Source organism: Cupressus sempervirens, chromosome 9, assembly GCF_028749045.1.
Source record: "Cupressus sempervirens isolate cs-2001-9-10 chromosome 9, ASM2874904v1, whole genome shotgun sequence".
NCBI lineage: Eukaryota > Viridiplantae > Streptophyta > Pinopsida > Cupressales > Cupressaceae > Cupressus > Cupressus sempervirens.
In genome coordinates, this window is record NC_143126.1 from 771,247,225 (window position 1) to 771,263,778 (window position 16,554).

The following is a 16,554-nucleotide window of genomic DNA, read 5'->3' on the forward strand; positions in this document are numbered from 1 at the left end:
CAGGACATGCCTTTCGTAGGGCATCACTTCAGAAGAGTGGGAATTGAGTAGCATGTTACTAGTGGTTTTTACCAAATTGGGTTTCTACATAAATCACTCTGTTATGTGTTGATCTTTTTATGTGTTATGCTTGCATGTTTATTTATGGTAACTTGCTAAATAGGAAAGTTAAAGCTTGGATGAATGAATAAGTTTGATGGGCACACTTGATGAAAAATTTTGAATAGGACATTTGGACCTTGAATAATTGATTCACCCCTCCACTCTCAGTTATTCTAAAACATTTCTAACATTGGTCCCACCATTCCTTATGTAAAGCTTTGTCAATCTTAATTCTATAGCCTAGAATGGATAAAGTTTTTAAAACTAAATCTTAATTAATTTTTAAAATTATCATAATAATCATAACTTGATTGTTGAATGCCATTATAATGAATATCAAAGTGGGCTATGAGAACAATTAAATAATTTTGTTTCCTTTCCTACAAGGAGGGTGTCTCTATGCCCTTTACAATATTTTTGAAGACATATCATAATTGGGTATGTGTAGGATCATGGTGTGTCAAAAAGTGGCGATGTGAAAAAAAAAGAGTTTGAACACGTCTAAAATTGCTTCAAAATCCGCTCTAACTTTTTTCCACCTATCCAAGTACTAAGCTTGGAAGGAAAAGACGAGCCTTATCAGATATTCGATCTAATATCAGATATCCGATAATCATATGACATTATTATTATAGTATTATTATTATATTATAATAATATAAAAACATTATATTATAATCGTATAATATTATACTATAATAATAATATTATATTATAATAATATAATAATATAATATAATATTTAATATTATAATATTTATTAATGTAATATAATATATATATAATATAATATAAAAATATATAAAATATAATAAAATATAATATTTCAAAGCTATATGTTATATGTTATATTTGTTATATCTTATATATAAAATATAAGATATGCGAGCAATCGGATATCCGATATCTGTAACATTACATATTAAAAAAAGATCAAACCTGCGGGCCCTTATTTCTCACATTTTGGGGGCCAGTATTAGCGCGTGACCGGATATCATATATAGGATCGGATATTGGATATTAAGGTTTTTTTTTTTTTAAAACTAATTCTTAATCTAAATTCGATAGATTTTAGCATGATTTTGTTTGTTTTAGTTGAATCTAGAGTTTTTTTGAAAAAAAAAAGGTTAAAATTAAGATTTTTTTTAATATATATTACATTTTGCAATTCAGTAGGAATGGCTAATCAGAATGATGACACTGAGGTAGGGAATAATATTCCTCGTAACCCCCCACCAAACGATCTAGTACCCCCACAAAATCATCCACCAAATGATCCTCTACCCCCTCAAAACCCTCCTTGAATCGAGGATTTGATAAATGAAAATCTCACCGAGTTGAGAGGTTTGTATAGAACATATAATAATGTACCCACATTGGCTCCTATGTTAGCCACGTTAAACACCATAGTGGATAACATTAAAACCCTTACAAACCAACAAAATGTCACTCTTCATTGGCATGATCAAATGCACGAGATGTTTGATATGTTTTGGATTATGATGAGCTTGCGGCCCTCAACATAAGCAAAGACAATTTGGCCAGTCTTTTTGCGAACCCAAAAATGGGTTTACCAGTTGACCCAAAAAAATCTGAACCATCAATTAAATGGTGCATAAATGACACCATACATGCAAACTTTTGGGATCGTTGGTGGATGGTCTTTGATATCCCTCCACATGGAAATTTAGACATACCATTTTATTTCCTTAGAAAATTATATTCTGAATTTGTGTTGAAACTTAAAGTGAACTATTGGAGCACTAATACATTTGACATTGATTTGCAACGGCTATGTGTCACAATTACGACAAAAATGTGTCGCCACTACGACAGTAATATACGTCATTATTTTTTGGTCGCAAATTACGATGTCTATCCTTTACCATCGCCATTACGACACATATCCATCACAATTCATGTGGCTGACGTCACAATTGTGATAGAAACTAGATTCGTCAAAATTTGGCAAGGCACTATGGCGCCAACAAAAAATGACAGGGTTTTTCAATGGTGACATAGAGTCTTGCCGAAAAACTTGGAAAAATGGCGGACGTCATAATTGCGACAGACACCCAGTGTGACTCACGTCGCAATTGTGATGGAAACTAGATTCATCAAAATCCAGCAAGGCGCTATGGTGCCAACGAAAAAGGGCAGCATTTTTCAATGGCGACATAGCACCCTGCCAGAAAACTTGGAAAATTGGCAAGCATTGCAATTGTGATGGACACCCAGTTTGACTAACGTTGCAATTACGACAAAAACCAGATTTGCCAAAATTCGACAAGGTACTATGGTGCCAACAAAAAATGGCAGCATTTTTCGATGGCAACATAGTGCCCTACCGAAAAACTTGGAAAACTGGCAAAAGTTGCAATTGTGATGGACACCTAGGAAATTGTGACAGTATATGGCATCGTCGCTACAGTAACCCCATTGTAATTCTATTGGTGCATGTTGCAATTGTGATGGATACAAAGTAAAACAAAAAAGGAAAATTGTTGTAGATTTACTCACTAAAGTATTATGCTTACTCGTAATTCTATTTTACAATTTCTACTCAATATAAATATCATAGAAAATACTATCATATGCTTACTAGGTTTTATGAGCAATAGAAAATCCTCATTTCTACTAAGCATGCCTGAGTGAAAAACCTATATTAGACCAATAATGATCTCTAGAATATTAGTAGATCACTACAAATTACTCACCTGAAGGTAGATTCTTGTCTCAAATTGGCCTTTTATAGCATATTCATTAAAAATTGAAGCCAAGGAAGCGATTGTTACCTACAATGTTTCCAAATAGATAAGGATGGTATCGTAAGAAATTAGAGTTATGATAAAATAATAATCTTGCAGTTGTTTATGCAAGCTGAAAGGAAGTTAGATAAAATAATTAGTTGTCTTAGAAAATCCTATATTATTTTGGATAAAATAAATTAGAATACTAATGATATTTTTATAATACTTAGAAAGGGAAATTAAACTATAAAAATTGTAAAATTCTATAGCTTCTATATATAATTGGTATGAAAAGCTTACTCTATGGCTATTTTGTTTTCATGTAGTGAGGAAATTGTACTGTAAATTTTAAGAACTTGTACACATGCATCAATCGTAAGTTGATTGTATGATAATGCAAGGTAGACATGCTAAGGTTTTCTCAAGTGTCATCACAAGTATCTGTACTCTCATTGCCTTTCTATCGTTGCATGAGATCCAATGAAACGTAGGGACTCATTGTTTCCCTAGTTAGTTATGATAATCATATCATTGGTGATATCACAGTCCCAAGACAGTGCTGAGATCCAAGGATGGAATAAAAAAGCTACAAGTTTAGCAGTTCATGATAGTTCAAAGCATGAAGCCTTAGATGCATAGGACAACAGTCTAAACATAGGAGAAAATAGAGAAATATTTAGTATCTTATTGAGCTTCACTTTGTTTCGAGAATAGTTTAGTATTCTCTACTAAACAGGGCCAACCACGTGAAGGTAGAAGCTCATTTGGCCCCACCCCCTCCCCCTAACATCACTCTACATTTCTCGTTAACATCTAACATTCATTCATTCTTTCTACCATTAATAAAATGTAACATTCAATCAATATCACATGATAACATTCATTAACACATTAGATTCATTAACATGCAGCATTCATCAATATTCTGCATTAACACATAATTTATGAACATTCATTAGCACATAATTAAATTCATTGAGACATAAAATTCAATCATTATCAATTAAGGTATGTAGATGAAAATCATTTCTTTTTTTTCTTTCTGTTTATTTTTTCTATGTAAGCTCTAAGAGGAGCATCAGTGTCATCATCAATTCCCCCCTCATCAGTTGTTCTATTCTCTTTTCTTGATGATCTCAAATTCCTATGCTGTTGAAAAGGGATGTCCTCTACAATAACAACTAAAAGAGCTAAATTAAAAATAATTTCTTATAATTGTTACAAGTATTTAATTATTTTAAATAACATAACTATGTCACTCTTTACCTGATCTGACCACATCATTTTGTCTGGACTCAACGTCAACATGCTCATGAACATCGACCCCTCAATCCTCTACAGTTGCTATACAAAATGTTACGTTAATCCAAACACCAATTGCAATTACATATAAAAAATTTAATAGCAAATGTATACCTCCACCACTGGGATGCACATCATGCAAACCTTCAGCACCCACAAATTGTGTAGAAGGATTGTTAGGCTGCATTCCAACATCTTACGCATTGTTATCATTGCTTTCTTAAAACAGATATACTCACTTTATATTGGAACTTAACATCAAATAGACTAATTGGTAAACTATTCAATTTGAAATAAATTTCATTTAGCTTATTTACCTGTGGTTCAGATGCATCATTATTAGAATCTTCCACACTAATTTAAGCTTGTAGCCATTCAGCCACAACTCTATAGCCTTGTTGGAAGCCAATTCTCTTATCCTCTTCTGTGAGGCATCTCTTGAACTCTGAGCCTTGCATTTTTGTGTGGTATGGTGAATTTTACTTGCATTGTTTCATCAACCAATGGAGGGTAGTTAAAATATCAAAAGGAAATGGTAAATAGTTAGTAGGGTTTCCAACCCTTGTTACACCTTATTTTGGTCATGTTGGATTTTTTCTAAACTATCTTTGGTGTTTGGGAGTCCTAGAGGATCCAATTGCACTCTTGGTTGGGTGTGTAGAATAAAGGTCAAGTGCTGCAATCTTCCCTGTGACTGGTAACAGCAAGTTTGCCTTATACCTAATTTGTTTTGGGTTGTGTTGATGTTTGTTTTGGTTTCCATTTATGTTAGAGGGTTGGAGTTGTCCAAAACACTTGGTGTCAAGGTTGGGTGTGTGAGGCCTTAAATGGTACAAGGGAGAAGTAACTAGTATGCAATCTTATGTGATGAGTTGGGTTCATGAATTAAAGGAGCAGTTGTAATAGTAGATTAGTTCCTTGTTTGAAGGTGAATCAAGCCTTGAATGTTCTTGTGGAGAACAGAGGATTAGGGTGATAACTTGAATTGCTTAGTATAGACACCTAAAAACCTTTAGAAAATAAAGTATTTTTATTTTCTGAAAAATTCCTAATGACATCATCATTTATTAATTAATTAATTAATTTATTTTTATGCCATTAAATCCCTTTATCTTAATTTAAAATATTTAATTAAGGAATCCTTCCCAAAAATGTTTAAATCTTATTTAAACATTATTTCCTTATTTAATAATTATTTAATTAATAAATTGACCAAAAAACCCAAAATAAATAAAAAAATTATTTTTTGCCCAAAACTTGGCCAATTTCCTTAAGACCACTAACCTCTTCCAAAATCTTTTAATCCTCCTTTAATTTTGATTAAAGGCTAATCCCATCATTTCCTACCCCAAATCCCATCTCAAAATATTTAATTAAGATTAAATATTAATCCTCATGTTTATTAAAAAAGTTTTAATAAATATCTCCTCAACCCAAACCCTTGAAATAAATAAAACTTTATTTATTTCCTAAAATCTAATTTATCCTCATCCTAAGAAGTTTTAGACTCTTTTAGAAAGTCTTCATCCTCATCCTAGGAAATTCTAGACTATTCTAGAAAGTCTTTATCCTCATCCAAAGTCTAGACTCTTCTAGAAGATGTCTTTAAACCTAATCCTAATCCCCTCCTAACCTTGTCACATTCTCTAAAAATGGGTTAAGACTTACTAACCAAAGCCAAAGTTAACAAATATCTCCTCCTTCACCCACCCTCATTAAATGCCATCCACTTGCCTATCCCTAAGCTAATCCTAAACCATCCTAATCCATCCTCTAATCATTTGCACAATCCTAAGCAACCTTAAAACCCTCCTAATCAAGCCCAAGTCGAAATTTCTCTCATCTCCCTCAAAATATCTCAATCATAAAACTTTATGAAGCCCACTAGGCCATAAATGACTCTTCCAAGCCCTTTTATTGCTCTTACAAGCCATTATGAGGGTCTTTATGAAGATTTTATCCCTTGAGCTTCCTTTGTTGACTCATCCTTCCCCTTTCCTCCATCCTCTCACCCTGTGACATGTGTCACTCCCTGATTGGCTATAAGGAAGCACAATCCATGTGCTCTCCTCTCATGCAATCTGAGCCCTCCATGAGCTTTTCCCCATCCTTGCATCTTAACCATCAATCCCTCAAGCCTCTTGCCTATAAATTGGATCCTTCCCCTTTGCAAAATAACACAATCCATGAAGTAAAGTCATAATGCCATTTTAAGAAGCCATTTTACATCAAAACCATACACTCACACCCAAATTCCAACTCCATTTGATGCCATTTTTGAAGCATAAGTTTGAGAATACATCCTATCTATTTAGACAAAGCCACTCAACAAGAGAGCTTCTTATTGAGATAGCCCATTAATGGCTCATGTTCTTAATTGAGAGCTCATCTTAGTCTATCTTGAAGTTTATGAATTTTGTTTAGTTTGTAGAAGCTTTATTTAAATTTGGCTTCTATTAGCATGCTAACATTGCTCATATACACTTAGTTGTTCCAAGGTGCTAAGAGTTTGTTGGTGCTTCCAAAGCATGTTACTCTGCATCATATATTGGTGTGGAGGAACACTAAGATCCAAGTTGAGGATCAGGAGCATAGACAAGCTAGTCTATCCTAGCATTTCCCATCACATTATATAAAAAAATTGATACAATTTTTCATTTACTAATACTTACAACTCTTGCTTGAAGTTTCAAAAAACCACCAGAGCCAAGCTTGTGTGTCCCATGCTTTTCTAGTCTTGCCTTTGTTGCCTTTGATGTGTCAGGCAATCTATGAAAAGTTTGAAATATGTTAGATAGTATAAATATAGAGGTTAATTAGTACATAATTAGATTCTCAATAGTATCACATACCTTGTTGTACTCTCCATTGGTGTAATATTATTTTTCTTGCTAGCTTTATACTTTCCATCCAAAAGTAGAGCTTGCCACTCAGCCTCAAGAACATAGGGTGGACACTCGTACCTAGGGTTATCCCGTAAATTTTTTTTTGTAGTGGTCCCTAATATACTTCAAACATAAACCAACTTTTTCAAGGAGCTTGTTTCTCTCAAATGCATGAGGTCTAAAGAGTTGGGTCATGCTCTCTATAAGATCATCCTTCAACTTTTTGTCTTGGTTATTCTACCTTTTAAGTAAAAAAAACATGTTAGCCTCATAAATGAAGTGAAGCTACCTTTAATATAGTTCAATAAATGGATGAAAAGGAAAACTATTCAAGCAATGATATGAAATCAAAATAGTGGTTTGGGGTTTTAGTAAGGATATGATGTTCCACCAGGTACGCAGTGTGGGCCCGAATATTTGCAAACACTCATCACCAAGTTTTCTCCAAAAAACATCATTCCCTACAAAATAATCATGGGATCATTAGTCAATGAAGAGTGATCAAAAACTAAATTACTATTATATCACTATATAATAATAATAACTTTAAAGTACCTGAAACTTTGGCTACTTTTAATGGAATGTGTTCATCGTCACTGATGATCAATATGACATCCTTCACCGTTCCCATACTAGGAAAATAGGAACATCTAGGAAATGATGTTGCAACTCCTATTGCAAAAAGTTTCATAAGTCTTTGTCATGAAGTATAAAAGAACAAATGATAATTGATGTTAAAAATTTAAAAAAAAAAAACTATTTGTCGCTGTCATAAGAGAGAAAAAGAGGGATTTGTGTACCAGTAGATGGTGCAACATTTGATGCCTGTAAGCTGTGTGTTGTCAACTCAGCAGTCGGAAAGAGATTTTTGGTTGTCTTGGATGGAGGCAACGTCATCATAGGATCTGAAGTTGAGGAATAAAATTGTTAGAGCATGCGTAAATATAGAACACGTACATAAATTAAGTCTTTATTGCATGTATTGTCAATGATTATGATAATTCCTATATATATTCAATGGAAAACACAAGTGGGGAATGGAACATGTGATCTACCTGAACCACCTGCAACACCATCATCATGGGAATGGGGCTCAAAATCATGCAAAAAACTCTGTGAAGACAACGCATCCATATTTTAATTAATGCCATAAAAGAGCATAACATAAAAACCATTATTGAACTCTTGTTATAATTGAAAATTTCATTAATACTTACTTTTAAGGTTTCAAAGAAGTGCAAAAATTTAGATGCCCTATTTTTTATTTCCTAAGTAGTAGGCTTAATGGTTGCCAAATGCATAATTTATTTCCCAATTTTCTTTAGCAACTTTTTAATCGAACCGATCGGGTCATCGGTCTCTGGTAAATCAATATAAAAAGGGTCCTCCTTAGGGGTGGGCTGCTGAGGGACTACAGGTTCCTTTCCCTCCCTCCGACCACTAGCCCTTTGTGACAAAAATAGTATTAGTATTATCAAAATTACTCCAAAATAATGAAGAAAACAACATTAAAAAAATAACATTTTGCTTCTATCTAGTTTGTACAATTACAATGAGTTTTACCTACTCATGTGTAGATGAGTCGGGAACATCGCCAACATCCCCTCTGGGCAGTTGCTCCATATTATGCCCCTGTGTCAAAGATCAAGTATAAAAATGTTAGCCAAAAATTTATTGACTAAATGGTATGTTGGAGTCATTGATTAGAAGTTGGTTTAATAGTATGTACCACCCCCATGATAGTAGCCTCATTTGTATTTATGCGGTTCAATTTGTAATCAATAGAAAATAGGCCCAAACCATGTAATGATGATGGTGCTATGTGATATATCCTCTCGTTAACACAAAAATAAGTGTTTATTGGAGGAAGTTCCTTGGGTACCCAATGTTTCTGTAGATGTTGGTACCTTAAGGGCACCTCGATGTCTCCTTCCATCTCATCATCATAAGAACATGACCCCCCTTGAGCAAGGAAAAATTTCATGTGTTTATTGAATTTCCTTCTAGTCCTTTGACCTCTAGTTAGTCTCCCTATTCTAGATAAACTGCATGTCTCACTTTCCTCTTCTATTCCTATATTTCCCTCACTCGACGAAGACACTTATGATAAATACCTATTCGCTGGTACCTGCAAATGGGAGAGATCTTAGAAGACATCAATCTTACTATTGATAAGTGTATTAAATAGACTATCTATCAGGAGTATTGACTTATACCTGTCGATCCATGAGACTATGCGAGATTCTTCTGAAAGGGGTTCAATTTCGTACAAATGTAATTCAATTATCGTGAGCATAATCACATCATAATCATAATCACATCCATCATAAGAATCACATAAAAATTAAAAACATTAAAAGGCACACAATATAACACTTAAATCAGGCTCACATTATAAGCCTACTAGGGAAGTAGGTGTAGTGAAGGGCTAAGCACTTATATTATGTTTTCCCTATGAATTTTATTCTAGGTACAACTCCCTTTTATAGATATTTAATGAATTCCATTTTCTAAACTAAACACTTACAAATTATTTTGACCTAAAATAAAATAAGGCTCAATACATTCACACATTAATATGTATTTTAAATAGTTTTATTTAATTAATTTAGATTAATAGTTAATTTAGATTAGCAGTATTCTATTTCTAGTCTAAACTTGTAGCTTTTAAATAGATAATGAATAAAATATGTAACCATATTAGACAAATATATTTCTATCAAGAAATGAATATTAAATAGATTAAGGATTGATGGCATACCTCTAAATTTCATCATCATCATCCTCGTTGTCATCATCATCATCATCATCATCATCATCATCATAATCATCATCCTCGTCATCATCATTATCATCCTCACCATCATCGTCATCGTCGTCATCGTCATCATCATCATCATCATCAACATCATCATCATCAACATCAACATCATCTTCATCATCATCATCAGTAGCAACATCTACATCATCTTCTACTTCTTTGGTATCTTCTTCTTCCATCGCATTATACTTTATTGGCCTTCCTCTCGGTTCATGTCTAACAACAAATGACCAACCCGGTTTATGTGGAACCTCTGAGTAAAATACATGCTCACATTTTCTTGGAAGAACATAGGGCTCATCCCCAACTGGCTCAAATGACCTTGTATTAACCATTTTAAATCCATTATCATGTTCAATAATAGTTCTATCAGGATCATTTGGATTAAGTCGCAGCCTGTACCATTTGACAACGAATAGTACTAATTTGAAGGAACTAAAGTCACACTCAAGTATATCATCCAAAATGCCATAGTATCAATTTTCAGACTCTCGAGGATGTAAGTCATTTCTGGATGAAATATTACTCACTTGAAAGATTGCAGTTATTCCTGAATCACAAGTTTTCTCCATATCATCCAACACTTTGATGTGAAATTTCTAACCATTACAGAACATAGCCTTGTGGTGTTTAACCTGGAATAATATGTGAAACATGTCAAAATTATTGTATCATGAGTTGATAAACATATGGGTGATTAATAAATTTGTACGTACTTGGAAATCTCTTAAACCACATGCTAAATCTATTTCCCTTTGTGTAACATTGGAATCTCCATTATGATGAGCTTCTTTAACCAATGAAGATACACCTTCCCATGTTAATGTCCAACTAGAATGTTGACATCGTTTAATCCATACCATCATCCAATCAAAGATTGTTTGCAATATACAAATGTGGTGCATCCCACTCTCAAGCACCTGTATGAAAAAAAAAAAGACAACTTACAACCGATTTATTTTGAAAATTAAGAAATAATTTATTACAATAACATATTATAATTTATTACCTCTCACTTTCCTCAATGTACCTTTCCCCATCAAGTACTCCCCTTCTAATTTTTTAAAAGGATCGAGATCCCAAATGCAATCTACACAAATATTTGATGCAAACTTAGGAAGATATTCAGTAATATACACCATAGTCTGGTATACCATATATCCCTCTACCATAGAACCCTCAAGATGCGCTCTTTTTTGAACCAAAGCCTTCAAATATTTCATGTGCCTCTCAACCATCCACATTGACCTAGTGTGTACAGGTCCACACAATTCAATCTGCTCAACTAGGTGTATGAGGTAGTGTTCCTATGCATTGAAAAAAGTTGGAGGTAGACACTTTTTCATTTCACACAGCAAATGAGGAATTCTTCTCTTCCAATAGTTTATATCTTCTTTATGGATTTCTTTAGATGACAACCACCTACATTAAGAGATTCAAGTCACAAAAAATATATAGATACAAGACTTTACAAAATAATATATAATAGATTACATATCAAGAAAAAAAAATCACGAATATAATAAATATATACAACAAATTGAACAGATATTACTGCTTACCTCATGTATTTTCCACGATCGTATATCACTTGTTTGATGTTATTGTTGAAGGGCTCTGGGAGAGATAGAGGAACCATGTACTGCAGTGCAAGATTTCTATGGTAGACTAGGGTTTCATGGTTGGAGATTCATGGCATAGAGCTAACCATACACACCAAATAGAGAAAATAGGACACAAAAAGATAGGTGAGACTGTTAAAACTAGAGCCAAAAATTAATAAATATACACTACAACCAATATACCCTGGGAATATCTATTTGGAGTTGAAGAAGGAGTTCACTCTTTATGTAGTCCTAAATATGTGAAGAAGATGAAAGAAAGAAAGAAAAGATTTATTTAAGAAAAAATGTATTAGCACATATAAGGTACAAGGTACAACTACCATTATATTAAAGTTTTTAGTTTTTTTTTGGCATTTTTTTCAAAGGGGGAGAAGATCTAAACATGAAATATGTAGGTATGTGAGGAAGGAAGATTGTGGTATAAGAGAACATCTAAACACGAGCTAAGGAAGAGCTAAAATGTACATATGCATTGTTGACAAGGGATAGAAATGAATGAATATATAACAAGGAGAAAATAATCAATAAAGGAAAGGAAGTGAAGATCTAATACTACAAATTTGATGTGATCAGTCATAGGTGATTTTTCTCTTAATAAGGTTTTCATGTTAAAATTTATTGTGTTCAAATGTGTGGATTATTGTGTTACATGTTATTTTATTCTTATTTTTTGTATACTTCTTGTTGATGTAACTCAGTACATGAAGTATATAGTTAAAAGTTTATTACTCTAATGCTTGGTGAAAGCTAACAATTTACTAGTGAAGGATGAATTAGATATTATTATGAAGTTTTAATATAGTTACCAAGTTGATATAGGAAAATTTTAAGTTTGTAAGATGCTGAGAATTTTTTAAGGTCCTATTTGATAGCCGAGGAAAATTGAGCCCCCCTCCCTCCGTAGTTATTTAACAAAAACATGTCAAGGTGTCCCACAAAGGATCATGGGAAAGAATGGGATGCATTAATACCATAGGAACAATATGCCTATAATGAATTGACAAATAGGAGAAATGGTATTAGTCCTTTTCAGATAGTATATCAAAAAATATAGAGGATATTTTAAATTCAGGGATATGAAGAGTATGGATAAGAGGAGTTCTCATGCTGAAGATATAGTAGAAGCAATGAGAGAGGTTCATGAAAAGGTGAGAGCTAATTTATGGAAGTGTTTACAATCGACCAAAATGTTAGGAGAAAAGATATACAACAGTGATACACTTGAATAGCGAGAGAATTTCCAAAGATAGTTAGGGTAAGATTATAATGGGAAATACTAGTCACTACAGGATCCTAGGAAAGTATGGAGAAATTTTTTACAAGTTGTTGTAACCACCTTATATAGGTCTTTCTCCTATATTCAATATCTAAGATTTGACCATGTTCAAAGATTTTATGAATGAAGGTGTTAAACAAACATATTCAACTCTAAATGACGAAGCCTAGGTGTCTAAATTACCATTGACAAAGGAAACATAGATTAAAGCTATTGTGGATAATAGAGAATCCAAAATGACAAGGTGCAAGGTGTAATGGGAAAAAATAATTGATAATGGATCAGACTATAAAACTTGGAAGCCACATGGATGCTAGAGGAAGAAATTAGGAAGAAATGTATTGATTTGGATCAATTTTTCTCTAAGAGGACTTTAGACTTCTTCTCTTTGGGAGTATCATGCAAGAACACCTCAAGTTTAGATTAAAGGCCAAAACTAATTAAGTTCCTAGCATGGCATAATAAGTATAATAAATTAAATCGATAATTTAGACCAATGATGTAATGGAAAATAATATTTTTAAGCCAAAGTTTAAATAATATTGTAATGAGCAAAAAAAGGGACCCAAATTGATACATGAAGTTTGGCAATCAATGCAAACAAGGTTTCGTGCATAATCCTTACTTTGATTAGTAAAAAAGAAGTTTGATTTCTGTGTCCTTTTTTGGCAATATTGGTACCCATCTGATGATCCATTTGTTGTAGATGATAGAGGGTCAAATCTACTTTATTTTAGTTTGTGAAGTACTCAATTTCATTATGTGGATGAAAAGATATTCAACTTTTTGTGCAAGCTATCCAAACCCTTACTAGGGTAATCTATAACTTTGTACAAATAAATCTATAATATAAAATGTGGACCAAGGCCCCAAATTCAAATAGATGGTCGGGAAAAAGGTTTATTATATTCCCTCTTCTTTGCAGGAAGCCATGGACAAGAATCCATGTGTATTTGATCAAACAAAACCATGAAAAGTTGTCTCAGATTACATAAAACAGAGATATGATAAACCAGTCATGATTTTGCTCACATAAGGAATTTATTGAAAAAAAATGCCAAATACACATTACAACTATGGATGATTGGTGGGGTCTCCTTTTTGCTGGTGACATTTTGGTTATGGGAGCCAAGTTTAATCGCATTTTGAAGGGTTGGGGATCCTTTAAAAAAAATTTGTTCTTTTGGAGATCCTCTAAAAATCCCATTATAGTTGTGGGATCCAAAATAAATCCCATGGAGGTTTGGGGAGTCTTCTTAAACCCTAGAGTTGCAGATCACTTTCTAATGATCATTTCTATGAGGTATGTGATTTTTAAAAGACTTGGGAATCCTATCAAAATAATTGTGCAATCCAATTCAAAATTTGGGAGCATTCCAAAACCCCAAAGTTTTAGTTGGATTTTTGATGATTGACCTTCTAAGGTTGTGGGTGATGATGTTTTTTACAGCCATGTTAAAACCCATACTAGTGGCTATGGGAGCCAAGTCAAAGTTCAGGGAGCCTTTCTAAACCCCATGGGTCTCCTTGATAGATAGAATCATTATGTTATGTGTGGCTTTAACCTTGTGCTAACTTTTGGGAAAGTGGATCTTTGTTTAACTTTATTTTAGTTGTCAATTGTTTTCTTGTTTTGGGTTGTTTTCTTGTAATACTTTTTCTATTGTATCTATTTATTTTAGTGGGGTACCATGTCCCCTTAAACATTTTATTGTTGTAGACGCTCAAAAATGGTTCGCATCTATGATTTCATCACTTCTTCATACTAATTTGTCCCATTTTCACATTTTACTAACTCTGATCTTTTGGCGAAATTGACCATATTTTTTCATTTGTATCCTCTTTCATATCAATTTCATATCAACTCAAAATCATATCAAATCAACTCGAAACCATTTCAAATCAACTCAGAATCACCCAAAATCACTCAAAATTAGTCCTAATCAACCCAAAACATATCAAACATCCCAAATCAATCATCATTTATCTACTTTTAGGTATTGTTGTGGCTTTCAATGCCTTGAAAACCGATCAACCTATCAATCTTATCAATCTGACCTTAGTATTGTCGTGGCTCTCAGTGCTAGGTCAAACTATCATTCATGTCATTCAATCTTTGACATTGTTGAGGCTTTCAATGTTATATCATGACATCATCAACCATTTTAATAATATTGACAGTGTTTTTTGATGTTATTATGATCAACCTTTTCAATCAACCTCGATCCTATAGCATTTGCAATGTCGGTTAAATGTTACGTATCAAACAATTTGTGTCATGTGTCCTTGGCATGTTATGAATTTCAATCAATCAATCTAACCATGGTTTTGGTCTACTTGTCATCATCTTATTCGATATCCATCATCATCATATTTTATCAAAGGGTACAGTCACATTCATTTAATCAATTTGGCCAATCATCTGCTAATTTTCTTTATAGGATTAAATAACCCATAATTTAATCCTATTATTCTTTCTAATTATTTTTCCTAATTATCATCCTCAATTAATTAATTTTATTAACTAATTTATTCATTATCTGCAAACCATGGAAATTTACAATTTCCTAAGTTCCATTTTCCATCATTAATTCCATTTTCTACTAATTCTTATTTTGTGGAATAAGAGGATTTTTAATTCCAATATTCCATAAAATATTGCATCATCATGACACTTGGATATGACACCTCATGGATTCTCCTTTGACACTTGGCTAATATTTTTCATAATCAAATATTCTTATCTCTTATGCATGTCCCTATTTGGCTTATTCATCATAGATTCTTGGCTTTAAGTGGGTTGAGGTGTCTTATGACGCATCATAGATTCTCTTCCACATTTAGCCAAGTTTAACTTGCATGCGTCATAGAATCTTACAATTGGCATATTTTTTCATATGTGTCATGGATTTTCAAAGGAATCTATTGCCACATCGCATATCTATGGGTGACAAATCCAATGCTCTCATCCTCCATGTCAATTATAAATTGGACACTCTTTCTTTCATTTCGGATCTTAATGCTTAAGTCTTGAAAATCCAAATTCTTGAGTCTTTGAGTTCCCACTTCTTTGGATTTACACTTCTTGCTCTCACACTAAAATCAAACTTCTAATATTCTCATGGCATTATCCATATCATAGGCTTTTGCTTCAATCTTGTGTGCACTATAGGCAAATTGGAGCTACAATCATTTGGGGAAGAAAGAAGGACATGAGAGCTACAAACGAAAGAGGGGGTTTCTATTGCTTTCTTTATTAGTTTGGCTTTCATGGTAGACTAGTGCGTGCTAATGTATGATTATTGAGTTTTGTGATTTATCATAGTATGTTATGCATTTAACCCATTTTTTAGCCTCTACATTTGGTGAACCTGATGTGAACATGCATATCTAACTTAGGTTTTCTTGTTTTGTGCTTGTAGGTGTAAGGAAGGAGCTCACTTGGAAGGGTATAATGACTATATTCTCTTATTTTTCACACCTAGATTAATTAAGGGGTCCATTAAAATGCTCGTATGCTCTTGTTTCATGCATTATGTTAGTTGGCTGTCCTAGGGTGCACTCTTCTCTATCAGGGCACACTTGGGACCCCTAGGAGTAGTTTTAGGAGTCCAAAAGCAACCAAAACCTCTCTTTTTTGTTTTTGACTTACCAACTACACCCAACTAGGCCCCAACTATGTCATTGATTCAGTCTACACTATTTGGGTGCACTTGGGAGTGTAGCTTTGAAAATTGCAATTTCTAGGTCTTGTCTAGGCACCATTTCCCCACACTTTGCACTTGACATCCCA